The sequence below is a fragment of the Macaca mulatta genome, chromosome 4, assembly GCF_049350105.2.
Source record: "Macaca mulatta isolate MMU2019108-1 chromosome 4, T2T-MMU8v2.0, whole genome shotgun sequence".
NCBI classification, from domain to species: domain Eukaryota; kingdom Metazoa; phylum Chordata; class Mammalia; order Primates; family Cercopithecidae; genus Macaca; species Macaca mulatta.
Window position 1 is genome coordinate 27,191,092 of NC_133409.1, and position 25,956 is coordinate 27,217,047.

At 35.6% G+C, this 25,956-nt stretch overlaps 1 non-coding gene across 1 annotated transcript; it reads left to right on the top strand.

Moving 5' to 3' along the window:
- Positions 1-21,697: 21,697 nt before the first annotated feature.
- LOC114677924 (U1 spliceosomal RNA) lies at positions 21,698-21,861 on the top strand. Its single transcript, XR_003729342.2, has one exon. It is a non-coding gene; the product is annotated as a U1 spliceosomal RNA (small nuclear RNA).
- Positions 21,862-25,956: the final 4,095 nt, after the last annotated feature.

Below are 25,956 nucleotides of genomic sequence, written 5' to 3' on the forward strand. Positions count from 1 at the left end.
ATCCGTAAGGCCAAGCTCCATTCCATTTATTGAGTACTCAGCAAGTTAGGGTCTTATTCCTGGGCAGGGGCTGATCTGTTTTCTGACCAGGATAATAAAGATAATGTCTTCCTTTGGGGCAAACGTCGTGCAGTTTAGCTTGCAGCACCAGATACTCAGATTTTAATAGCAAGAATAATTCCAGGCTTTGATTTAGAAGCTGTTAATATGCTCCTTGTTCAGGTTAGAATTAACTTGAAAGCTTGGAGGAATGTGCTGATGAAAGACATCAACAGTTCCAGGGAATAAAAATTGGGGGAAGCAGAAATTGACAGGAAAAAGAGATAAAGAACAAAGTGAGGAGGTCATTTTTTTCCAGAGACAGGAAATAACCAAATGAAATGTCAACAGCAGAAAAACAAACTTGCGCCTTTCTTTACATGCTGAAGAGCTGCAATCTTTGCCCAGAAATTAGAAGTGAAATGTAAAGCCAGCTCAATAGCAAAGCCTACCTGAAAGGAGAGCCAAAGAATTAGAATTTGCAGAGAAAATGTTCCCTCCTAGCCATTTAAAACAAAACATTATTAAAGAACTCAGTTAAATGAGACCTAAACCGGATTAAATCCAAAGTATTACTTTTTTCTTGTTAACTCCCTAATTACTAGGTACCTAAATGTTTGTAGGGTCTTAGGAATGCTGTTTAAATGCACTGTATCATTGGGAAGATTTTCATCTTTTTGCATAATTTTTACTCTGGTGAGCCATCTTAGAGTCTGTTATGTGCAAGTCCTGCAATCATTTATTGTAAAAGGTAATATCTGCTGTAACATATTGCAGTCATTTCCATAATAAAAGTTACACTTAAGGCTGACAATATCACTTATTAAAAGGAAGGTATACATATGTATCTCCAATACCTTTCTAAAAATAACTGAGAATAAGCTAAGGGACATGGTTTTTGTCTACTTAGGAGTCACAGTATGCTTTTTCTCTAATTTAAAGTTTTGAGAGTGATGAACTATTTCCAGGGCTGAGGGACCAAGACCAATAACCGCTTATCATCAAACTTTGTGTGGAATAAAGAATAATTTTCATTTTAATCTCATAGAATTGATAAAGGGAATGAAGAGAGATAATTTTTGACTCAAATAACTTTAACTTTCTTACGCTTAATAATACTGCTTACATAGAAAACACATATGAAAGGAATATAAAAAATAAGAAGAAATCTGTTCCATTTTCTCAGTCATGATTTGCTGCCTTAGAAAAAGTGGCATTTTAATTAAATTCACTAATATAGTATTTAAAAAATCAAAAAGTTATAGTTCATTTCCAAATTTTTAGTCAAATTAAAAAGCTTTTTATACTACCAGCTTTAATAATCATCAATGTAAAATTTTCATTTTAAAATTTGTTATATATGGAGAATTATTTTTATAAGATATTTCAAGGTCTGTTGTTACAGTTTCTTCTATATCTCTTAAATGTATAAGATCAAAGAAAAGATAAGTTTTAATGACTTATTTAGGTTCACTTTAATTACTATAAAATAAGAGTTCTATAATTCCTAAAATAAATGTGATCTTTGTTTTCAAGACTGTTTCTTGAAAAATTTTGGCAGGTTAAAAAGTATTTTTAAATCTCAATATTGAATTTAGTATTTATTCATAACATATCTAAAGTGAGAAAGTCAGTGTTAGAAACCCAGGAGACAAAAGTAAGTCGACCTACGGAAAATGCTAATATGCCACAGCTTTCCATTTAGCACAATCGAAATTATGAATTTGTGGTGCTAAGAATGTAATAAGATTATCTTGGGAAATTAGCTCAGGTCGAAGAAAAATATTTTTAACAATCTGTGGGAAAGAGAATTTCTCAGCAAGTGTGGAAAGATCCTTAACTCTAAACCAAATGTTTTAAACCGTCAAATCTCAAAGAGCTAGAAATGTGTGACCTGGAGGTAATGACTCCTCTTCCAAACTATAAGAATGTAAACACATCAAGGGGGGATATGTGCTGTGAGTCTCTGAGTTAGAACGTTACAACAGAGTCACAGATATGTGATTCCTGGGCTTGACTTTTCCTAGATGAAAAGATTAGAAAAGTAGCAGATAAGCAGCAAAATCTTAGACTCAAGGTTAGATTGTTTATAAAACATGGATAGTTAGATTTTAGCTATAAAATTAATGAATTCTTGACTTCTTACTTTAACACACTAGAACTTTGCCATGAGCAGGCAATCATTAACATTTAACATTAAAAAAATTAAACAGATTTACCCACCAATTTAATAAAAGAAAAAGCTTTATTCTAAATACAGAAGGGGAAAATTATGCAGCACATATAAAGGAAACTAGATTTTTACCTTTTAAAATCTTTTTGTGAAAACATCCTATCTAGTCAATATTGTTGAATCATGGAAAACAAAAAACAAAACAAAACAAAACCAAACCCAGCACTAGACAGAAGCACTTTTCTTTTTTTTTCTTTTTTTGAGACAGAGTCTTGCTCTGTCGCCAGGCTGGAGTGCAGTGGCACGATCTCAGCTCACTGCAACCTCTGCCTCCCAGGTTCAAGTGATTCTCTTGCCTCAGCCTCCTGAGTAGCTGGAATTACAGGCGCCTGCCACCACGCCCAGCTAATTTTTTTTTGTATTTTTAGTAGAGATGGAGTTTCACCATGTTGGCCAGGATGGTCTTGATCTCTTGACCTCATAATCCACTTGCCTTGGCCTCTCAAAGTGCTGGAATTACAGGCGTGAGCCACCTTACCTGGACTGGAAGTCTTATTTTTAAAAGAATTTTACTGAAAAGAAGTCCTCTGACTTTAGCAAATTTTTAAATCCAGTTTCAGTCTCTAAATAGATTAAAAGAAACAGATTTGAAGGTGACATAATTTACAAAGAAAAACACCTTCTTACCCTGACGACAGTGACTACAGTGTCAAATCTTCACCACCCACTCCCAGTTGAGGCCATGTCCTTTACCACCTTGTGATGTTTCTCATCTTCCTTGCTGAAACCAAGCCAATTACCTCTGAGTACCCTAAACCAAAGTGATTGACCTCAGAATTGGAATATTTCAGGCCATTCAATTCCAGTGTATATCTTTTATCTCTTTTAATTCTTTGTCATTGCCTTTTTCCTGGACTTTTCCTTTTTTACTCTCATTACTTAACTACTTTGTGCTGTCTTCACAACTTTTGCACAATTAATTGCCTCTCTTCCTGCTGCTCTCCTCTTGCAACCCCAATTCATGACCATATAGCTTGGACCTACCATGAATTATCATCTCCAACCTCAGCTAGAGCCTTAGAACTGCCTGACAATCCTGCTATGACATCCCTATCAGTGTGTGTGTGTGTGTGTGTGTGTGTGTGTGTGTGTGTGTGTGTGCGTGCATCTAGAAGTCCACCTTTATTTGCTCATAGATATGCTAGGTACATGGACAAGAAAGATTTTATTTTGTGGCAATCAAATAGGAAATTTTTTTAAACAATGATGAATATGTAAATAAACTATAGTTAATTTTGTTTTATTTTGTTTTTACCTTTTATTTTTGATTCTGGAGGTATATGTGCAGGTTTGATATTCAGGTATACTGTGTGATGGTGAAGTTTGGGGTACAAATGATCCCATCACCCAAGTACTGAGTATACATAGTACCCAAGAGGTGGCTTTTCAACCCTTGCCCTCTCTAGTAGTCCTCAGTGTCTATTGTTGCCATATTTCATCAGTTATTTATAGCGCATTTATTCTTAATATCATTTATTTATTCTTCTAAGTCTAGAAGCAATTTGCCAGTCAAGGGTCATCATCTTTATCATAATCAGTATTGTCAAAAATACAATTCATGTATCACTTTTACCAGGTTCTCAGGGGAATAAAGATAGAAAGTTCACAAAATGTTAACTTTTATATAGAAAATTGAAAGGTTTTAATAATTCTTTAGCATAAAATGTTATTGGTAGAGTTCTGTTTCTATTTCTATTTTTCACACTAATACATACTCTGTTGGAGAAAAATAGCTTTCCTAAATGCTCTGGGAGCCTAAAACTAATCCACAACTGAAAGTACAGTTTAATGTTGAAGATCAGAAAACACTGGTATCACAAATTATACAATTATAATATAAACACTGTGCTCTGATTAAGGAAGCAAATGTATGATATACATTTTAGTTATGTTTTCTTTAAATATGGTCTAATATTTTGAAAGTTTTAATATTTAAATGGGTAATTTAGTTTCAAAAATGTGTTAAGTCTCTGTGATTGACCAATAATGGCTCCCAAGGATATTCCCATTTACTGATGCCTGGAACCTGTGAATATTAGTTTATGTGGCCAAAAACAAGTGATTCAGTTAGGATATTGAAAAGGGGAGCTTATGCTGGATCATAAAGGTAGGCCTTAAATGCAATTATATATATTCTTATAAGAGAAAGGTGGATAGAGTTTTGAGACAGACACACATAGAAGGCGGTGATGTAAAGATGGTGGCAGAGACTGTAGCGGTGTGGCTACAAACCAAGGAATGTCAAAGATTGATGGCAGCACCAGAAGTTAGAAGAGGCATGAAACAGATGCTCTCCTAGAGTTTCTGAAGGGCGTGTGGCCCCAATGGCATTTTGGTTTCAGATTTCTGGCTACTGAACTGTGAGAGAATGAATTTCCAATGTTTTAAGCCACCCCATTTTGGGCAATTTATTTCAGCAACCACAGTAAACAAATACGATATCATATGTTTTGTTATATATTATATAACAAATATAATACTGCATAGTACCTAACACACAGTCACTATGTGAGTCTCTAAAAGACACTAAGATTTTTGTAAATAGTGAGTTTGAGAGAACAAGTGTATGTTTCCCGACGACTATTAACTCCCAATTTTTTCAACGACATTAATATAGAGATAAAAATCATAATACACGGTGATTTATATATTGAAAACATAAATTAGATCCATGAAAACACAAAGAAAAGAGTAAGTAAATGATATGGAGCCAAATAACATATTAGAAAAGGTAACTTTGAGAGTAACTTTGACGATGACTAAGAGTTCATTAAGCAGAGAAAGTAAAGTGTGGCATTGGTGGCCACACAGAATAGCATCTGAGACTCAAAGAATTAAAGCAGCAAGATAGGTCCAGAGAATAGTGAACAGATTAAAATAGGTCATAATTGATAGGGGAATTGAAAGGATATGAAGCAATGCATTATTCTTTAGACAATGGGAAGTCACAAAAGGTTTTCAGCAAGAGCCCAGCATGCCTGATTTCTGTGTTAAAAGATAACTCTGAAGCATTTATATGGAAAATTCACTTAAGCAGAATAATTCATTCCCCCGATGATGCTCAAGAAACGAAGTGTTACCTTACTAAGTTGGTTCCAATACCAGGCAATGAATTTGCATTTGTTCTGGCAATATAGTGACAAGCTAGTATGCGTAAATTCAACTCCTAGACAGGTTATTAAAATTTCTTTATTCAGCCAGAGTAGAATTTTCAGTCCCTTTCATTCCTAAAATAGTAGGTAGTTTCAAGTAGGGGGCCTCAATTTAATACAGGAAAGTTTATTTGAAAGTATCCAAATGGTTTTTTTAAGCAGCAGGAATCTGGGAAATGTAGCTTTCCAAAAAAGGTTTCTTATATCCTGATTTTTCCCTCTTTAAATACTAAGTAATGTTCGCCAAAGGCTATTGAGTGTAGAATAAATTCATTATGGCCTCATGGGTAAGAAGTTATTAACCTAATTGAGTCCACAACTTACTCTTCCAGAAAAGAAAAAAAGAAATCCTTAAGAAAGAAAACCGTTAAGGACTTCTTAAAGGATAGTAAATGCTGATGTTAAAAAAATATGGAAAGTAATGTAAACATGTTGCTTCTGTTAAGCAGTGGCTAAGTTGTACCAACAATGATCTTGCAGTTCTCACTGTGGAAGTAAAGAGAAGTAAAACTATTTCCTAAAGTAGCTGCAAGTAAGTGAGCAGAACTTAGAGATAAAAGTCTACATTTTTCAGTTTAATGAATAATGCAGAAATGCCAGACCAAATACACATTTTGAAACTGTTTTGTTCATCCAACTTGGAGATATTTATTACTTAATGAGCCTATTTTTTAGTACTTCAGTGCTCAAGCCAACTGTTGATGACTGACCAAGAATTACAAAAGCAATAGTCTTTAATTCTCGGCATCAGCAGCAGCCCACAAAACTTTGAGACCATGACCCACGTTATACTTCAAAGACCAATGTTTCTATTTTCAATAATTGAATCAAACCATAGATCTTTGCTGCACTTTTTCCTTTGATCAATAAAGCCCTAAGTAAAGCAAAGGGCCGGCAATTATCTAAGAGTACAGACAATGAACACAGCTAAACAAGTCTTTTATTTTTGCCAGAATATTCTAGATTTACCAGTTAACTGCTAACTCTACATTTCGTGTTTTGCTTTGCTGACCCTAGTAAATCTTGCTTCTTTTTTTAATCACCCCAATTGTACATATGGAAAGTTCAATGAATGGACAAGAAGATAAAACAACTGTTACTGAATTTATCACTATATTTTGTACTAGTAATAAATCTACTTGTAAAATTCATGATTCTCAATGGATGAGTGAATGGAAAAAATAATGGTATTTGAAAAACAGTATCTACTATTCCACTCTATGACACACTATAGAATTGGCATGAAGCAGAGAAAAACATCAACAGTCCTTGCTCTCCCAGTCAATAAATCTAACTTTACTGCTGAATCAAAATTTTACAGCCACAAGGACACATGTAATACAATAGTAGTTTTTTTTTATAAAAGATAGCTGCGAGGGTGTTGATAAATATGTGTTGGAAACAGGATGTTGGACTCAAAACCTACCTGAGAGAACCACTGTTTCCCAGCAAAGGCCCACACCCTACACATAACTAGTTTATTCTAACCTTGATCATATTTCTCCTTAATCCATATACTTGTGTTAATTCCTCTGAGTTTCAACTTTTCATTATAGTGCTTAGTATGTACAAAGCACAGTAAAAGACATTATGTAGGTATATGGAGGGTAGTGACCATGTAGTATGGGGACAGGAGTGAGGACCTCTGAAAACCATTTGTAAGGTTTCCAGTTGGTAATAGCTCCTGTGGGTGTATGTGCCTGTGTGTGAAAAGGAAGAAAACAGGGGATGGGAGGAAGGTTTGAATGATTCCTGGATATATTTTTTAAAATATTTTCAAGGTAACAAGTTGTGTGTGTGTGTGTGTGTGTGTGTGTGCGCGCGCGCGTACTGTTTTCAATTCTTTCTTGTCCTAAGATCTAAAGAGCTTATATGTTTAGAATAATTTTGCAATATTACCAAATTCGCACTTAGATATAAGTCTTGAAAAACTACAGGACTATGGACTCTCAGCAGGCCCATTTTATTCTTCGAGAGTCATAGTCATGCTTCTGAAGCAATATCTGAGGCAATATTAAATTAAAGGCTCTCAAAGTAAAAAGAGCATTCAATTCAACATTTGTTGGATTAGGGAAAGATTTACAAAAGAAATAAAATTTGAACTGTATTTTCAAGGTTAAAGAGATGTTTTCCAGGAAAAGAAGAGCAAATGAATATTCTAGACAGAGGAAAATACATGCTCAAAGGTACAGACATTTGGAATAGCATGGAAATTTTAGGGAAGAGAAAGTAGTTCTGCAAGGCAGTAGGTGTCTAGAGAAGTGAGAGAAGATGGAACATAAGTCAAGTCCATGCCTTTTGCGTCCCACATGGCAAAAGCTCAATCTTGGATCCTTGTCCTGATTCTACACTCCCTTCCTCTGTATACATTTCAAACACATTCCACAAATCTTTATCCCTAAATGCCTACCTGTCACTCTTGCTGATCCTGTACCTCCAGGCAGCATGTTGTATTAGCAAAAGCACCAGTTTGGAAGTGGACAGAACTGGGTTTGAATCACTGCTTACTAAAGTAGTAGCTGTGTGGCCGTAAGAAAGTTACTGAGTCTCTGTGTCCAAGTTTCTTTCCATATAAAATGGAAAAAATAATGCCTTTACAGTTGTGTTATTCTAAAAATTTAATGAATGTCTCTTAAGAATATGCAATATGTATTTATGACTTTAAAACAAAGTTAGCTCTCCTTTTCCACCACTATGAGAAAGCTCTAGAAAAAAAAAAGCATGCCTTTCAAGGGCAGATCATCCTCATGTGAATTCCAGCTTCTTCACTTGCCAGCTTTATGGTCTTGGGCTTAACTCTTTCTTGGACAGTGTTTTCTTATGAATAAAAGATAAATAATATATCCAATCTCAGAAGGTTATATGGATTAGATATAATGTATTAGGTTGGTGCAAATGTAATTGCATTTTTGGCCATTTAAAGAAATGTCATTTGGCCATACTTTTAATGGCCAAAACTGCAATTACTTTTATATCAACCTAATACCCCCCCCACCCTTTGTCTGGCAGTTGTGGTTTCTTTTCTCCTGAATATTCTCTCAACACCTATGAGAATATGCTGACAACTGCACTTAACCTTTCCATTGAACCCTGACCAATGTCTTATGTAGGGGTGATTGCATCACCATCTTCATCTCACACTCAACACCCTTCATGTCTAGGCAGTCACTAGCTATTACTTCTTTCCTCTATCTTAAGGATTGTCAACACCCAACAATATCCTAAAGGTCAAATAGCAAATAGAAAGAAAACTGATGAAATTCACGTTATAGCTCTTCCTAGCACTCACTAGAAAATAAAATCAATATATGTTCCACTAATAATAAGTACAGTGGAGAGTTCAGTCCTTTGAACATTTATAATTAAAGACATAATATGGATCAATTATTTAAAATAAATCTCAAAATCCTACAATCAAGATTGCAGTCTAGTGAGGGGAAAAGAAGGAGCCCATGTACCAAGCAAAATACATAGCATGTAATTAATGTTATTCTTATTTATCTTTGGAAATTAGTTAGGTATCAGTATCCTCATTTTTATACACATGTAACTGAGACTTACAGTAGTTAACTTGTCCAAAATCATCAAAAAAGGGTTCTCTTCAAATAATTGTTACACTTACTTTAAAATATCAGTTGGGTATTTCATCAGTATGCGGCACTGTCCTGTGTAATAGCATAACACATTTATATATGTTGTATTAAATCCCCTCCAGCTTCAAAAACATTTTAGTTTTCATTGAGGAAAATATCCCATTATCTCCTGAATTTCACAGCTTACTAACATGGCATAGAAAGACAAGCTAATCTGTAGTAGAAAATAGTGGGTCTAGTTCCTGCAGCCGATTTAGTATATTCAACCTAACTGTCTTATTTATAACGGTCAGAATACCATATAAAGTAATTTTCAATCCCATAAAATGGAATCAGATCCATTTCCAGCCTTGGGTCAATCATGTCATTAACGTGTCTGGGTTTCTGTAAACAGTGATAATTCAAATATTTTAATATGCCAAGAAAGTCCTTTCAAACCTTGTGGCAATATTCAAATAATCGATTTATAGGCAAAAAGCTTTAATATCATATCTGAAGAAAAAATCAAATCTATGAATTAACATATAAGTAACAAAGTCTTAGAATAGCATATGTAATCATTGCCACAAGTGGCAGACATGTTGTTGGCCATCGAAGTTTAAATAGAAGATTCTATATGCCATGATTATATTAGAAATGTTGAAAAAGGACATTTTATAATATTGCTTTTAGACGAAGTAAATTTATAAACATGGTATCAATTGAGAAGTGACTCATCATAAATCTATTTATGAGAAATCAGTAATTAAGAGACACATGAAATAAGTGAAATTATCCTCTTCTATCTTGTTTTATTAATGAAAGTTTCCAACACAGTTCCAAACAATGGGAAGATCTTTGTGCATTCTACCTTTATGAGTCTGATTCAAATTTTTTTAATACCACAAAACAACAAAAATGAAATCTGTTGAATAATATAATTCCTCTCTCTAAATTATTTTTCCAAATTCTCTGCCAAAGCAAACACATGGTACGTGTTAGTCAGCTGGGTCTGCATCAAGTCATCACTTGCATGAACTGCACTGATTTTGTTGCCAAACCTATTACACTAAATCCCACTCCAAACATCCTTTTAAGCCACAGAACATTCTAAATGCAGCGTAAATGTACTGTATTTTTATATTTCTTTTTTTTTTTAAGCAACTTTTGGGAGTGCTTCTCTTGGATAAAGCCCACATCCTAAATTCTTTAGGTACCTGCTAACAGGAAGGTAAAATATAAACCTTTGTCTTCTGGCACGAAGCATAGAGAAAGGAAAAAGCTCATTTTCTTTATTTTTGTTAAGATTTTATTTAAACATTTCTGAAAGCAATAGGAGCTACTAGAAGAGTTTGACAAGAAATGTTATCAGATGGTTGAAATCCAGGATTTTAATGCACATTTAATATACATTGTATTCTTTCTCCTACTGACCCATGTCACTGAAAAAAGTCACTTTATCACAAAATAGAAAGTACTCATTCATCCTATGGTACTTTTAACCTCACATAAAAAATATAATATTTATTGCCGTCTGTTTTTCAAAGATAAGGTTGATAGTGATGACTACCATCTCTTTGTTTCTGAAGAAAAAAGATCTAGAGTAGAACAGTAGCTCTTTCCATGAATAAACATAAACTTTTATTATAACAACGAAAATGCAATCATTTAACAGCCATGATGTGATTTGGCTACAGTTACCAAAAGCTTGTGTTCACAGTTTATGCATATTTGAATTCTTAATTTAAAATGTTAAATTGAGCAAGTTTCTAATTTCAGATACTTAAGGTTTGCCTACCTAATTTGGATATCATGTACAGTTGTGTGACACTTCACAATGAAGGTGTGTTCTGAGAAAGGTGTCATTAGGTGATTTGATTTCATCATCGTGCAAAATACAGTATACTGACACAAAGCTAGAGGGTAGATCCTACTACACACCTAGGCTACATGGTACAGCCTATGGCTTCTAGGCTACAAACCTGTATAGCATGTTACTGTACTGAATACTGCAGGCAATTATAATACAATAGCAAGGATTTGTGTCTCTAAACATATCTACATAGAAAAGACAGAGTAAAAGTACGGTGTAAAAATAAAACATGGTACACCTGTATAGGCCGCTTGTCAGGAATGGAGCTTACAGGACTGGAAGTTGCTTTGGGTGAGTCAGTGAGTGAGTGGTGAGTGAATTTAACGGCCTAGGATGCTGCTGTATACTACTATAGACTTTGTAAACACTGTACACTTAGGCTACACTAAGTTTATTTTTTAAATTTTCTTTCTTCAATAACAAATTTAGCTTACTGTAACTTTTTTACTTTGAAACTTTTGTTAGCTTTTAGCCTCTTGTAATAACACTTAGGTTAAAACAAACATTGTATAGCTGGACAAAAGTTTGTTTGTTTGTTTGTTTGTTTTTTGAGACTGAGTCTTGCCCAGTCACCCAGGCTGGAGTGCAGTGGTGCGATCTCGGCTCACGGCAACCTCTGCCTCCTGGGTTCACACCTGTCTCTTGCCTCAGCATCCCCAGTAGCTGGGACTACAGGCGCCCGCCACCACGCCCGGCTAGTTTTTTGTATTTTTAGTGGAGACAGAGTTTCACAATGTTAGCTAGGATGGTCTCGATCTCCTGACTCGTGATCTGCCCGCCTCGGCCTCCCAAAGTGCTGGTAAAAATGTTTTCTTTATATACTTATTCTATAAGCTTTTCCCTGTTATATATAACAAAAGAAAACACTTTTTTTTTTTTTTTTTTTTTTTTTTTTTTTGAGACGCAGTCTCGCCCTGTAGCCCAGGCTGGAGTGCAGTGGCCGGATCTCAGCTTACTGCAAGCTCCGCCTCCCGGGTTTACGTCATTCTCCTGCCTCAGCCTCCTGAGTAGCTGGGACTACAGGTGCCCGCCACCTCGCCCGGCTACTTTTTTGGATTTTTTAGTAGAGACGGGGTTTCACCATGTTAGCCAGAATGGTCTCGATCTCCTGACCTCGTGATCTGCCCATCTCGGCTTCCCAAAGTGCTGGGATTACAGGCTTGAGCCACCGCGCCCCGCAAGAAAATACTTTTGATATACACGCATACACACACACACACACACACGCACACGTGTGTGCATGTATATATGTATAACTTTTAAAACTTTTTTGTTAAAAACTAAGACACATACATACACATTAGCCTAGGTCTACATAGGGTCAGCAGCATCCATATTATTGTCTTCCGCCTCCACATCTTGTCCCATTGGAAAATCTTCAGGGGCAATAACAGGCATGGAGTTGTTATTCCATACATAAATAGGATGGTGGTCCCATAAGATTATAATAGAGCTGAAAAATACCTATTGCCTAGGGATGTTATAGTGCAATGCATTGCTCATATATTCTTGAACTGGAGAGAATAGATGAGATTAGAATGCAAGTGGAGAGGTAGGCCTTTGCTGGGAACAAAGGATAAACAGTTCATGCATTTTCAACAGAGGGAAGACAGAGTAGGTGGGACAAGATCCAAGTATATGGGAAATGTGGTGGTTTGTGGATGTTTTCTTCTGATGTTCTCAATCATTGGCTAAAAGTGAATATTTTTATATGATGCTACATTGAATTACAGTTCATTGCTCATATATATATGTAAAAAAACTCTAAAATAACAATAATATGTGTAGCACAGTAAACATAAACCAGCAACATAGTTATTGGTATCAAGTATTATGTACTACACATAATTGTTTGTGCTATATGACTGGCAGCACAGTAGCTTTCTCTACACCAGCATCACCACAAACAGGCAAGGAATGAAATTCTTTACACTACAGCATCCCTAGGCAATAGGAACTTTTCAGCTCCATTATTGTCTTATGGTACCACCATCCTATACCCGTCCATCATTGACCAAAATGTTCTTATGTTGTGGCTTTTTTTCTCTTAGTTCGGCAAGTGGGAGGGGGTGTTAGAGCTCATTCACTCCTGCCACACACAGCTCTGCAAGCAGGAGTGCTACAGTTCTTTCACAGTTCGTCAAGTTCCGGGTTCTTGTCCTGCAACCAAGATGAATAAAGTACACAAACACTGGAGAGTAAGTAAGGCAGAGTAGAATTGTATTGAGCAACGGAAAGTAAGCTCTCAGCATGGAGAGGGGACGCTAAAGCGGGTAGCCATCTGTGAGTCAGAGTCCTGGGTTTTTATGGGGACAGAATAGGGGAGTGAGTGCTAATTGGTCCATGAGTGGTCTTGGAAAAAGCACCATTCGCTGGTTAAAAGGGATCATTCAGAAGGAACCAGTTGAGAAAGAGTGGGTAAGACGGGGATAGAAGTTCTCACTCTGGTGGCGGACTCTATCCGGGACTGGCAATTTGGTTTTCAGGCTTTAGACTGTCCTTGGCTTGAAGGCCAGGTTTCACAGGAGACCCTTCCCTGTGTGCCTAGGAATTTGTCTGTTTCCTGTCACTATCAATTATGTGGTAGACAACTGTAATTCAATATAGCATCATATAAAAATATTCACTTTTAGCCAATGATTGAGAACACCAGAAGAAAACATCCACAAACCACCACATTTCCCATATACTTGGATCTTGTCCCACCTGCTCTGTCTTCCCTCTGTTTAAAATGCATGAACTGTTTATCCTTTGTTCCCAGCAAAGGCCTACCTCTCCACTTGCATTCTAATCTCATCTATTCTCTCCAGTACAAGAATATTGATTCAACAATTCTCATTTTTCTGTCCTACATTATCAATTTTTCTACCTCTTTTGGGTTTTCCATCAATACATACAAATGTTGATTTTTTCCATATAAAAATACTCCTCTTAGTACCTCAAAACATTCCATATACCTTATTTTCTTTAGAAGTAAAACTCCTCAAAATATTGTCTCTTCAAATTCTCTCTTGAAGCCACTCTCTGGAGTTTTTCTTCTACCACATCACTAACACCATTCTTTTTGAGGTTGCCAATGACCTTCATACTGGTAAACCCAATGGCCAATTTTCAGTTCTGGTATTACTTGACTCCCAGTTGATCATGCCTTCCACCTGTAGACATATTCTTTAACTTCAGCTTACCACAATCCTGGGTGATCTCCCTTTACAGCCACACGATATTTTCCCTTGATGTTTCCTCGTTATCTTCCCAACAACTTCTGAATGTTGAAATAACCAATGGTTTAATTCTTTTATCTCTTTTATATCCTCACTCATTTACTTTCATTCAGTCTTTTCTATGCACTGATGTCTCCCATTGTATTCTGAACCTCTCCTCTAAACCCCAGGCCCAATTACACATCATATCTCCACTTGGATGTATAAAAGGCATGTTGGTTTTTTATATCCAAAGCTAAACTCCTTATCTTTAACCTCCCTTCAAACCTCCTCTTACCCATCTCAAATAAGGGCAATTCCATCCTTTCAGTTGTTTACAAAATATCTTGCCATCCTTTACAACATTTTTTCTCTTAACTCACATTGAATCTACAGAGAATCCCATTAACTCTTCCTTCAAAATACATCCAAAACCCAATGACTTCCCACTACCTCCTCCATACTTAGTATCCCAAGGCCTCTTAATTATTGTCAATAACCTCCTCAGTAGTTTCTGCCTCAATTCTTTCTCCCCTTTAACCCTGTCTCAATATTGATAAAATTTAGGTCAGATCATGACACTATTCCCAAGATTCTCCTGTGGCCCCTCATTTCACTCAGACAAAAAGGTAATTTAAGCACAATGGCTACAAGGTCCTCTGCAATCTGGCTACCTTCGCCTTTCTCACCTCATCTTCTACAGTCCCACTTATTTACTCTGTTCTAGTTACACTGTCCTTCTTAATGTGCTTTGTGCTTGCCAGGCATTCTCCCACCTCACAGCCTCGCACATGCTTTGTCCTCTCCTTGAATCATTACCCCCTATCTCATGGCATGTTTCCTTCAGCTCCTTCAGGTTTAAAAGGTGTATTATCTTCTCAGAGTGGTCTTCCCTGAATATACTCTATATAACTGCAATCCTTCCTCTTCACACCATCTATCCCCTTTTTCTTGTTTCTGTTTGGCACCCATCAAAATCTAAAATACTGTATATTTTATTTATTTAGTTTCATTTCTTTCACACCCCACTTGCAAACTCCAGGAGGGCAATGTTTTTTGGTGTATTTTGTTCACTCCTGTAGACACACTGCCTAGAAAGTTATTCCAAACATTAAAAGCACAGATTTTGGAGTCAGAGAGACCTGTATAAGAATCCCGCCTCTGCCTGTTACTAAATAATTTATCTTGAACAATTACTCTTTCTGAGCCCTGGTTTCCTCACTATAAAATGGATTTAAGCCACGTGCAGGGGTGGTGTGCTTGTAGCCCCAGCTACATGCTGGGAGGTTGAGACAAGAGGATCACTTCAGTTCAGGAGTTCAAGACCATCCTGGGCAACATAATGAGACCCTCCCCATCTGTAATTTTATAAATAATACTAATAAAATAAAATGGATATAATGGTACCTAGCACTCAAATTTTTTATAAATTTGGAAGAAAATAATAAAGTATAAGCAAAATAAAATAGGAAAATGTTTTATGTGCAGTGAGATTCATATTTACCATCAATAAAGAGTATTAAAGATTCCCAAAATATATGTTATAAAGTCTATTAACTACTAATTAATTTAATAAATTCAGTTTTACTCAAAATTATATTTCACTAAGTACTATTTTATACTAATAAAATACTAAGTAAAATTTGATATTAAAAGACAATTAAGAAAATTACAGTACATGTTCATCAGTTTTTAATTGTATAATCTAATTTTCTAAAAAATACTTTAGATATACTTTCCATTAAAGGTGCTATGTTTTATTTTAATATACAATTATAACATTCAATAAAAGCATTTTAAATATTAAAATAAATTCTGATGGTAATTATTTTGGTGATCATGAAATTTATAAGCTTTATTTTAATGTTGGTCTTCATTGTGTCTAATGGTCCTCAGCCATTGAGCTTGCAGTAGAAATTGATCCATCGTTTTGCTTGTTATCCTAACATAGAATTTTTCTGCTAACCCACATTCATTTCCAAGGTAAAAAGGATGCATTTGTCAAAATCTGATATCGGCTCCATTTTGAGAGACTTGGAATTTTATTATCGGTGGATTTCTCTGTCTTCTTACTGTTCAGTATCCAAGATGATTATCACCAACTCAACCTCCAGAAAAATAAAAAATAACTTTTTTTCTGCCAAAAAAATAGATTAAGTCCTCTTGATCTAATCTACTCCTCTTATTAGAGAAATAGAGAAGTGAAGCACAGACACTCCAAGTAGTTCAGGTTCACAAAGCTAGTTTATTAAAAAATTAGACTTTGAATTCATTTTGCCAAATGGCCAATCCCTATTTTGAAACTTTTTTTATACTTTACAGTCTCAATAGCCTGTACTCTAGAGTTAAGCATCTTAACTGTGGCATTTCCCTTTCTTACCTTAACATACACATGTGTGATTCTAACAAAAATTTTGCCTGTGTTGAATATTTTGAATGGAACATTCCACGTGTCACTAAATATTGTTTTCAGGCCATCATAGCTTTATGTTATTAGTACAGAAAAAGTTTGGGAGAAAAAAATGTACTTCAGTTGTTAACTCTTTAATTTCCTTTTTAAATTGCAATGTAAAAGTAAGTTGACTAACAATTAGTTGTTTGAATTTTTATTGATAATTCTTACTTTTTATGAAGTGTCTTATAATTGCCAACCATGGTCCTAAAAGCAAGAAAACCTGCTTTGCACCACATCTCAATGACAAAACAGGAATTTGAACACAGGCTTAACTGCAAAGCTCTTTCTATTAACTGTGCTAACACATGAATTAATTGTATACCACGAAGAGCACTCTGTACTTTCTATATGAAGAAAGCTTAAAAAAAAATCAGATGTATTTATTTATCCCTTCTATTCGTGCCTTAAAATATTCCATTTCATAGCTCTTATCTAAGGAGAGTTATTCCAAGATTTTTGGTTAAAGATTGTGTTGGATGATACCATTAATTTGAAAGAGACGTCTTTTCAATAAATGCAATTGTAACTTTTTCTTTAAAAGGATATAAACTTTGTAGTTACAATAATTTTTACTTCTAGCAAAAGAGTTTGCTGATAACTAATGCTACCATGCTTATAAACTGTTACCTCCATATCAAAGGGCATTTGTATTCAGCAATAGCACCTTCGTGGTTTAGGATGTGACATTCCATTTCGTTACACTAATAATGGTGCAGTAACCATACTAATATTGACTAATGTGGGTCTCCATTTCAAATAAAGCTTGTAATGTGGAATGATTTGGTGAACATCGTCAATCTCTTTTTAATTCTTCACTATTATATACAACCAAATGATATGCTATTACACTTTGCTATTGATAGAGTAATTCCCTGATAGCAACATAAATTTTTTAAAGTCTTCATAGTTAAAATATTTAAAATACTAGTGGAAAACTCCAATATCCTTACTGGAATAATAACTTGGAAATATAAATTTCAGTCATTGCTAAAGACCTTTCAATGAGCATGCAGCTCTTAATCCAAATGAAGTGAAATATTTAATGTATTAGTATGTATCCACTTAGGAAACATAGGAGTAGAGAAAAATAATGAGAGAAACTTAATGATGAAAATAATAATGTCTCACGAGTGTTTAAATTTCTGGAATCTACTGCCCTCCTCCCTTGCCAATGTCAGAAAAGTTTTAAATGCTTTTGGCTTACAGTTTAGGTACACATCTACAGTTTGGAGTTCTTCAGAATTTGCCATGAGTCATAAATTAGTTTTGCCTTGACTTCACCAACTGTGTAAAATGACCTTTTTAAAATCGTATTTTTAAACCTATGGTTTCTTTTATGAGAATTCAACAGGATTTCTATTGTTGATCTTGATTTGCCTTGATTCAGTTTTAATATTTTATATGCAAACTTAAGATTTTATAATTTAATGAAAATTTAATTATAGATGTATATATGTGTGTGTGTGTGTGTGTGTATATATATATATATATGACTACTAGATCTTTGAAAATGGTGAGATTTTTTCAGTAGCTACTATGGAAATAACACATCTCAAGAGTAAATCATATCACTAGAATCAGTGTTATCTACACAGTGAATCAGATTAAATCCACACAACATGTTTATAGGCTGAAAAAATTTTGAGAAGATAGTAAATACATTAAATCTTATAAATCTAGTCATTTCCTGACAGTTCTTTGTATGAGTATTTCACTTTAGTGTTTTGAGAGTTGATTTATAGTATTGTAGAAAATGGCAAAAATATTTTGTGTCACAGAATATTTTTAAGTTACATAAAATATCTCATTTAATACAGAAAAAAATTAAATAGGAAATAAACAAATGCAAAATAGAATTAAAATCCCCTACATCCCAAAACACTATCTACTTTTATAGAAAATAGTTACTTAGAAAAATATATCCACATATATGTTGTATTTTAGAGATGATAGATTACCAGATTCCTAAAAGGATGGCTTAGTGAAGAGACAGATATGTAAACAAATAAATTACATAAGTCTGTAAAAGATATAAGAGAAGAGTAAAAAACAAAAAAATCTGAGAGCAAATAACCTAACAGCTCATTATCTTGGGAAATTAAGGTAACTTTAACAGACAATATAAAATTGAAACGGAGTTTTAGGGTATGAGTAAGGGTTTCTCAAACAATTTAAATAGGACCTAATTAATATAAGAAGACACGTGGGCTTTGTGCTATAATAAATATAATGTAATCTGATGTTTTCACAGAGAAAACAGACAATATTAGATTGAGGTTACAAGAGAAAAAAAATCCAGACATAGAGTGGAGCATGGGCTTAAGGGAGTAGAAGATTAAAGACCAATTATTAGACGGCTGCTGTAAAATAAGTTGGAAGAATAAAGTTTATTGAAAATGGATGTGACCTAGATTAAGGCAAGTCCATCTGTGTAAAACAATTTCTTCATAATATCAAGAGATGCAGACATTATAGTGTATAGAGAAGAAGACATATGCAGTAGACACTCGAAGCTATATTTTGCCAGAATATGGTGTGGAAGAAATTTGCGTAATCAAATGTTTGTCTTGATTTAAAGTATGTACAAAAGGAGATTCAGAAAAAACTTAAGAGTGATGTCCAGATGAAATGAAAAATAAAGACTATCATAGACACTAAATAGAAGATCTCAAGAAGTTCTAAATGGGCAATAGTGTCAAATATCATCTCATACATGGGATGCTACCTTGAAATACGCCACTGGGTTTCACCATTAGGAGATCATAGTGGACCTGAATGAAAGTAGTTTCAGTAGAGCAGTGTGAATAGAAGTCATATTGTATTGAATTGAAGAATGAGGAATAGTTAAATTAGTACAACCAGAGTATTGGAATGAGCCTACTCTTTCATAACATTTAGCCGTGAAAGGAAATACGGCAAAAGTGCAAAAAAAGCCAGGTGAGGGGAAGTTTCCATTAACAAATGCTTAAGTAGGCTAAGAAGGAGCCAGTGGAGAAGTGACTAAAGACTCAGGACAGAGGCAAGAATTTGTGAACTGACACCCTGATTAGACAGAAAGTGATAATAGCTCATAGTAGTAATAATTGCTAATAGCTAACAGAAGTGTATATGTGTATCAGGCTCTTTGTGTTTTCAATGTTCCATTTAATTCAATCTGTTTCAGAACCATATGAGGTACATGTATTCATTGTATCCATTTTAGGTATAGAGAAATTAAGATGCAGGGAGGTAGGTTGGCCAACTGGCCCAAGTGGTAGAGGGAAGAATAAGTCCCAGGCAATTGGGCACCAAAAGCTGTTCTCTCAGTCACTGTGTTATACTGTCTCTGGGGTCTTTGAAAAGAAAATGAAATATGTGTTACTCTAAAATAGGAGAGAAGGGACTAATGAGTAACATCATAGGTATGTATAGAAGTGGAGGGGATGAGAAGTTGAGAATGTACTCACTTGATAACTTGTATTCTTGATATAAAAATAAAAGACAATCTTGTCTGTTGATAATTAGGCATTTGGAGATATGGTGGAAAATTTAAGAAACTTAGTAAACTTTTAGAGACCAGACCAAGCTGCATAAGAACGACTATAACCATTAACATTGACCTATTTACCAAATCACCTTTCTTATATTAAGTCCTTACAGAAAATCCTACAAGATAAGAATTATTATTCCTATTTTACATATATGGAAACAGAATTAAATCAGTTAATAACTTGCTAAATAGCACGCAGATATTAAGTGCTGAAGCTGGGATTTGAATCAAGGTCTGTCAACAATGTCCATGCTTTTCTATTCTGCCACAATGCCTCAATAAAGAATAAGAAAGGTCATTACTAAGAGCAAATAGAAGTGACACGCAAAAGTACTGAGGGCCCAGCTTAGAATGAAAACCATAACTGTTATGCAGCACCAGTCTGCACAGTGAAGCAATGTTCCACACAAAACCCAGGCCATTTTTGAACTAAAATTAGACATGGGCAGTGACTGCTTTCAGTTATGGCAGGGAATTAACTGCTTGGGTAAGGATGGTAGAAGCACAAGAAGTAGAGGGGAAAAGTAGAACCAAGAAGGGACAATTGAACTAAGAGAAAAGGAATACGTCGAGGCCATGAGGAAAAATGGCATGTTGAGAGAAGTGGAAGAATCACAGGTATTGAAGAGAGTAGGTCTTTGGATTTAAGATTTTTGCAAGTGGTAGAGTTCAATAAGTTTTAACTAAGAAAAGAGATTCTCAAATTCATAAGCAACTACTTTATGGTTTTCAGGCTTTTGTGGAGATCCAGAGACAGTGTTGCTTTTCTTAGTTGCTTAAGTAATTCTGCTGGCAACCCTAAGATTTCGTAAAAGATTATTTCAGCTTTCATAAACTAAAATCTTTATAGAGTAAAACTTTGTTCCCTCTTGAGTATTGATGTTTGAAATAATGTAAAAATTATTTTAATTCAAATTTTTTGATGTTTCAGAATTTTATTAGCAGTGCTCACTTCTTTTTTTTTTTTTTTTTTTTTTTTTTTTTTATGAGACGGAGTCTCACGCTGTTGCCCAGGCTGGAGTGCAGTGGCGCGATCTCGGCTCACTGCAAGCTCCGCCTCCCGGGTTCCCGCCATTCTCCTGCCTCAGCCTCCTGAGTAGCTGGGACTACAGGCGCCCGCCACCGCGCCCGGCTAATTTTTTTGTATTTTTAGTAGAGACGGGGTTTCACTGTGGTCTCGATCTCCTGACCTTGTGATCCGCCCGCCTCGGCCTCCCAAAGTGCTGGGATTACAGGCTTGAGCCACCGCGCCCGGCCTCACTTCTTTAACTGTTTTTTAAATTCTATCAAATACACTGAGTTTTTTGCCAGTATTTTACATTGTATTCAGTAGCTACAAAGTCTAAAGGGTAGAAAGTACAATCACCTCGTTCGGCTCAATCAACCATCATCGCAGACCTTGGACAGTGCAAACCACAAACAGTAATTTCCTGCTGCTAGAACTTGGCTGATGACAGTAACATCTTACAGTGAAAAATAATCATTCACAATTACAATAATCAAATAACCATTTTTATCCCCACATTCTGAGAATTGCACCCTAACAAGTTCTTTGAGATAATCATTCTAGTATTTACATCAATTTATTTATAAGTTAATAAACAAAATTTATTCTAGTTAATTGCAACTGCCAAAACCTGGCCTATACTTACCTGGCAGGGGAAATTCCATGATCACGAAAGTGGTTTTCCCAGATCGAGGCTTAGCTATTGCACTCCAGATGTGCTGACCCCTGCGATTTCCCCAAATGTGGGAAACTTGAATGCATAATTTGTGGTAGTGGGGGACTGCATTCACACACACACACACACACACACACACACACACACACACACACACACACACACTCACACACACACACACAAATCCAGGCCATTTAGAGTGTTTAAAGCAATGGAAGACCTTGATGTTACTGCTTGATTGCCTTGATTTATAGAACCTGCCTTAATTTGACTAAGAAAAGCCTAGCTATTGGGATATGGTAATTCATTGCGGGTTTAAACAAGGACAGATCTCTGATAGGATTTTTCACAGGGTGTATTTTTTAAATCGTAGACTAAAATGACATACCTAATCCAGTAAATGTGTTGTCTAAGCACATATTATTGACGATTATCAGAAATGCACCCCCATGCGATGAGAAAATGGTTTTATATACCCTAGCTCTACTGTAAGAGGCAAACTTTCATATTGAAAAATATTTTAAGAGATATTGTTCTTCATCTTTTTCTTAAGCAGTAAAACTTGGTGAAGGCTGAAATAAGTATCTTCAGGTTCACGTCCCAGATCCCTGAACATGCCAGATAATCATCTAACACTGATTTTGTAATGTTCTGCCTTGCCTGGTTTTAAAATGTTACAAGGAAATATGTTTTTGTTACCCTTCTTGGAAGATTAATTTTCCTCTAATCTTTAATGCTATATACAATTTTATTTTTTATTATTACACTTTAAGTTCTAGGGCATATGTGCACAATGTGCAAGTTTGTTACATATGTATATACGTGCCATGTTGGTGTACTGCACCCATTAACTCGTCATTTACATTAGGTATATCTCCTAATGCTATCCCTCCCCTCTTCTCCCACCCCACGACAAGCCCCAGTGTGTGATGTTCCTCATCCAGGTGTTCTCATTGTTCAATTCCCACCTATGAGTGAGAACATGTGGTGTTTGGTTTTCTGTCCTCGTGATAGTTTGTGCAGAATGATGGTTTCCAGCTTCATCCATGTCCCTACAAAGGACATGAACTCATCCTTTTTTATGGCTGCATAGTATTCCATGGTGTTTATGTTCCACATTTGCTTAATCCAGTCTATCATTGATGGACATTTGGGTTGGTTCCAAGTCTTTGCTATTGTGAATAGTGCCACAATAAACATATGTGTGCATGTGTCTTTATAGAAGCATGATTTATAATCCTTTGGGTATATTCCCAGTAATGGGATGGCTGGGTCAAATGGTATTTCTAGTTCTAGATCCTTGAGGATTCGCCACACTGTCTTCCACAATGGTTGAACTAGTATACAGTCCCACCAAGAGTGTAAAAGTGTTCCTATTTCTCCACATTCTCTCCAGCACCTGTTGTTTCCTGACTTTTTAATGATTGGCATTCTAACTGGTGTGAGATGGTATCTCATTATGGTTTTGATTTGCATTTCTCTGATGGCCAGTGATGATGAGCATTTTTTCCTGTGTTTGATGGCTGCATAAATGTCTTCTTTTGAGAAATGTCTGTTCATATCCTTTGCCCACTTTTTGATGGGGTTGCTTGATTTTTTTCTTGTAAATGTGTTTAAGTTATTTGTAGATTTTGAATATTAGCCCTTTGTCAGATGTGTAGATTGCAAAAATTTTCTTCCATTCTGTAGGTTGTCTGTTCACTCTGATGGCAGTTTTTTCTGCTGTGCAGAAGCTCTTTAGTTTAATTAGATCCCATTTGTGAATTTTGGCTTTTGTTGCCATTGCTTTTGGTGTTTTAGACATGAAGTCCTTGCCTATGCCTATATCCTGAATGGTATTGCCTAGATTTTCTTCTAGAGTTTTTATGGTTTTAGGTCTAACATTTAAATTTTTAATCCATCTTGAATTGATTTTTGTATAAGGTGGAAGGAAGGGATCCAGTTTCACCTTTCTACATATGGCTAGTCAGATTTCCCAGCACCATTTATTAAATAGGGAATCCTTTCTCCATTTCTTGATTTTGTCAGGTTTGCCAAAGATCAGATGGTTGTAGATGTGTGGTATTATTTCTGAGGGCTCTGTTCTGTTCCATTGGTCTATATATCTGTCTTGGTACAAGTACCACACTGTTTTGGTTACTGTAGCCTTATAGTATAGTTTGAAGTCAGGTAGCATGATGCCTCCAGCTTCGTTCCTTTGGCTTAGGATTGTCTTGGCAATGCGGGCTCTTTTTTGGTTCCATATGAACTTTAAAGCAGTTTTTTCCAATTCTGTGAAGAAAGTCATTGGTAGGTTGATGGGGATGATGTTGAATCTATAAATTACCTTGGGCAGTATGGCCATTTTCATGATATTGATTCTTTCTATCCATGAGCATGGAATGTTCTTCCATTTGTCTGTGTCCTCTTTTATTTCGTTGAGCAGTGGTTTGTAGTTCTCCTTGAAGAGGTCCTTCACATTCCTTGTAAGTTGGAATCCTGGATATTTTATTCTCTTTGAAGCAATTGTGAATGGGAGTTCACTCATGATTTGGCTCTCTGTTTGTCTGTTACTGGTGTATAGGAATGCTTGTGATATTTGCACATTGATTTTGGATCCTGAGACTTTGCTGAAGTTGCTTATCAGCTTGAGGAGACTTTGGGCTGAGACGATGGGGTTTTCTAAATATACAATCATGTCATCTGCAAACAGGGAGACTTTGACTTCCTCTTTTCCTAATGAATACCTTTATTTTTTTCTCCTGCCTGATTGCCCTGGTCAGAACTTCCAACAGTATGTTGAAAAGGAGTGGTGAGAAAGGGCATCCCTATCTGTGCCAGTTTTCAAAGGGAATGTTTCCAGTTTTTGCTCATTCAGTATGATATTGGCTGTGGGTTTGTCATAAATAGTTCTTATTATTTTGAGATATGTTCAATCGATACCAAATTTATTAAGAGTTTTTAGCATGAAGGGCTGTTGAATTTTGTCAAAGGCCTTTTGTGCATCTATTGAGATAATCATGTGGTTTTTGTCTTTGTTTCTGTTTATTTGATGGATTACGTTTATTGATTTGCATACGTTGAACCAGCCTTGCATCCCAGGGATGAAGCCCACTTGATCACGGTGGATAAGCTTTTTGACGTGCTGCTGGATTTGGTTTGCCAGTATTTTACTGAGAATTTTAGCATCGATGTTCTTCAGGGATATTGGTCTAAAATTCTCTTTTTTTATTGTGTCTCTGCCAGGCTTTGGTATCAGGATGATGTTGGCCTCATAAAATGAGTTAGGGAGGATTCCCTCTTTTTCTATTGATTGGAATAGTTTCAGAAGGAATGGTACCAGCTCCTCCTTGTACCTCTGGTAGAATTTGGCTGTGAATCCACCTGGTCCTCGACTTTTTTTGGTTGGTAGGCTATTAATTATTGCTTCAATTTCAGAGCCTGTTATTGGTCTATTCAGGGATTCAACTTCTTCCTGGTTTAGTCTTGGGAGAGTGTATGTGCCCATTTCTTCTAGGTTTTCTAGTTTATTTGCGTAGAGGTGTTTATAGTATTCTCTGATGGTAGTTTGTATTTCTGAGGGGTTGGTGGTGATATCCCCTTTATCATTTTTTATTGTGTCTATTTGAATATTCTTCCCTCTTTTCTTCTTTATTAGTCTTGCTAGTCGTCTATCAATTTTGTTGATCTTTTCAAAAAACCAGCTCCTGGATTCATTGATATTTTGAAGGGTTTTTTTGTGTCTCTATCTCCTTCAGTTCTGCTCTGATCTTACTTATTTCTTGCCTTCTGCTAGCTTTTGAATGTGTTTGCTCTTGTTTCTCTAGTTCTTTTCATTGTGATGTTAGGGTGTCAATTTTAGATCTTTCCTGCTTTCTCTTGTGGGCATTTAGTGCTATAAATTTCCCTCTGCATACTGCTTTATGTGTGTCCCAGAGCTTCTGGTATGTTGTGTCTTCGTTCTCATTCATTTCAAAGGACATCTTTATTTCTGCCTTCATTTCATGATGTACCCAGTAGTCATTCAGGAGCAGGTTGTTCAATTTCCATAGTTGAGTGGTTATGAGTGAGTTTCTTAATCCTGAGTTCTAGTTTGATTGCACTGTGGTCTGAGAGACAGTTTGTTATAATTTCTGTTCTTTTACATTTGCTGAAGAGTGCTTTACTTCCAGCTATGTGGTCAGTTTTGTAATAAGTGTGATGTGGTGCTGAGAAGAATGTATATTCTGTTGATTTGGGGTG